At 40.1% G+C, this 2900-nt stretch overlaps 1 non-coding gene across 1 annotated transcript; it reads left to right on the forward strand.

The window, feature by feature from the left end:
- The first annotated feature begins 705 nt into the window (after positions 1–705).
- LOC112760007 (small nucleolar RNA R71) lies at positions 706–809 on the forward strand. The gene has a single exon (XR_003180466.1). It is a non-coding gene; the product is annotated as a small nucleolar RNA R71 (small nucleolar RNA).
- Positions 810–2900: the final 2091 nt, after the last annotated feature.

The following is a 2900-nucleotide window of genomic DNA, read 5'->3' on the forward strand; positions in this document are numbered from 1 at the left end:
GCTCTCACATCATCCCTGAAGCTTTTCAATTCGGTTATGTCTTGACTCATGGTTGCCATCATTCCTTCTATCCGGTTTAATTGATCTTGAAATTGTTGGTTCGGATTAAGTTGGGTAGGTTGATTATTTTGGCCATGATATGATGGTTGGGGGTAAGTATTTTGTGTGGCTTGGTATGATCTTTGGTTGGAGTTTTGGTATGTGGAATTGTTATGTTGGTTGTGGTTGTAAGGTTTGTGGTTTTGTGGTTGGGTTTGTTGGTTCCCCCACCCAAAGTTTGGGTGATTTTTCCATCCTGGGTTGTAAGTGTTGGAATTTGGATCATATGATTGCCTTTGTTGGTTTCCCACATAGTTGGCCTCTTCCCAATCACCTCCTTCAATGCTTACTTCCTCTTGATCTTGTGTGTGTATTGCAGCCACTTGCTTTGTTTCTAATTGCCTGGTAAGCTCTGCTAGTTGCTTGGCAAACACCTTGTTTTGGGCTAGAATTGTATCAACATGGTTCAGCTCCATGACTCCCTTAGTGTTGTGCCTTTCTGATGCATAGTAGTACTCATTCTCAGCCACTGTCTCAATCACTTCAATGGCCTCTTCCACAGTCTTTTTCCTGTTCAATGAACCTCCTGATGAATGGTCTACAGCCTTCCTTGATTCATAAGAGAGTCCATCATAGAAAATATGCAATTGCACCCAATCATGGAACATGTCTGGTGGGCATTTCCTTGTCAAATCCTTGAATCTCTCCCATGCCTCGTAGAGAGTTTCACCATCTTGTTGTCTAAACGTTTGAACCTCAGATCGAAGCCTATTGACCTTTTGTGGGGGGTAGAAACGTGCCAGAAACTTGCTTTCCACCTCATCCCATGTTGTTAGACTCCCCCTTGGGAATGATTCCAGCCACTTAGCTGCTTTGTCCCTAAGTGAAAATGGGAACAAAAGCAGTTTATAGGCATCTTCCTGGACTCCATTAGACTTCACAGTGTCACAAATTCTCAGGAATTTTGTGAGATGTTGGTTTGGGTCTTCATTAGCACTTCCACCAAATGAACAATGATTCTCCACAAGTGATATTAGCTGTGGTTTGAGCTCAAAATTGTTGGCCTGAATGGGTGGTTTCTGGATGCTGCTACCACAATTCCCAGAGGTTGGGTTTATGTATGAACTAAGAACCCTCCTCTCAGGAATGGCATTGTTTCCATCAGCTCTCTCATGGTTGTGAACTTCTCTATCCATGTTGAGGTCTAGAGCTTCCTCAAAATTATCCTCAGATTCTCCTTCAGATTCCTCTTCTCCCACTACTCTCTTCCCTCTTGCTTCCCTTCTCAGTCTATGAAGGGTCCTCTCTGGTTCGGTATATGGAGGAGTTGATGTCTCTCCTCTCCTACCTGTCATACAAGAACACAGCACAGGCACAAACAAGTGAAATACTCTTGGTTAATGGAAGAGTATGGTTAGAGCAATTGAGGAATTAATTCAAACAGTTAGTGAGTCAGTGAGTTAGTTGCTTGAATTTAAAGGCATAAAGAAAGAAAACATGTAACCGAGTGCAGAAATTAAAATTCAACAAGTAACTTGAACAGAATTAACAAAGCAAGAGAAATCGCTCAATCTAGTTAGCTTCCAATTGGAGAATTGTCAATCGAAAACCAATCCCGACAACGGCGCCATAAACTTGATGCGCATAAACTAGTTATGCTACGATTTAGGAAGTTGCACGATCGGCAAAATTCCTTCCGGCAAGTGCACCGGTTATCGTCAAGTAAAAACTCACAATAGAGTGAGGTCGAATCCCACAAGGATTGGTTGAGTGAGCAATTCGGATTAGAAGTGTGTTCTAGTTGAGCGGAATCAAAATTGAGATGAAAATTGCGGAATGTAAAATTGGCGGGAAAAGTAAATGACAAGAAAATTAAATGGCGGAATCTTAAATTGCATGAATTAAAGAGCAGAAACTAAATTGCTGAAATTAAAAGGGAATGGGGGTTGATTGCATGAATTGAGTTGCAGAATGTAAAGAGAAGATGGAAATCAGAATTGGGGGATTCATTGGGTTATAGGAGATATTGAGATCTCCGAATCAACATGTTTATCTCTTCCTCAAGCAATGCGTTCATTGAATTTTGCTTGGCAATCTTATATGATTGGATCCCAATCCCTTGGCTCACCAATACTCTCTAAAAATGAACAAATTCCCAATCCCTTGGTTTAAATGTTCATAAGAAGAGATGATGCTCGATCACTGATTATACCACACAGTTTCATGAACCACAATTTGGTAGGATTACATGTCACAATATCCATCCAAACCCCAATCCAATTCACTGTGAGAAAGCTTCTCTAGCATGAATCCTCCATTCCTTTCCCAAGGTTCCGAAGGATTCCAATTATGGGTAGTTTCTTTCCCAAGACAACTACCCAATGGAATTAGATCGAGAAGCTTTCTAACAAAATTCAAGAGAAAAGATTGAAGAAGAAGATAAACTATTATTGATTCATTGAATTACAATAGAGCTCCCTAACCCAATGAAAGGGGGTTTAGTGAGTCATAGCTCTGAATTCAATTACAAAGATATGAAAACTAGCTAAAAGTGAAGGTAAAAGTCCAAAAATCCCTTTCTAACTTAAATTCTATCCTATTTATACACTTTCTATATTGAGCTTTCTGTTGTGTTTCTTGGGCTTTGAGGCCTCTCCCTGCTTTCCTTTTGCTTTGGGTTTATGATCCATAATCTTGATGAGGCTGCTGATCCAAATTCTGTAACATTCATTGAGCCAACTTAGTGATAATCAAATAATGGCACATGACTCAATAAATTGAAATTTCAGACTCATCAATCCTTCAGGCCCAATCCCATAAACCATGATATTCAATTGGGTTTCATACCAGAATGAGTTTAA

The sequence above is a fragment of the Arachis hypogaea genome, chromosome 16, assembly GCF_003086295.3.
Source record: "Arachis hypogaea cultivar Tifrunner chromosome 16, arahy.Tifrunner.gnm2.J5K5, whole genome shotgun sequence".
NCBI lineage: Eukaryota > Viridiplantae > Streptophyta > Magnoliopsida > Fabales > Fabaceae > Arachis > Arachis hypogaea.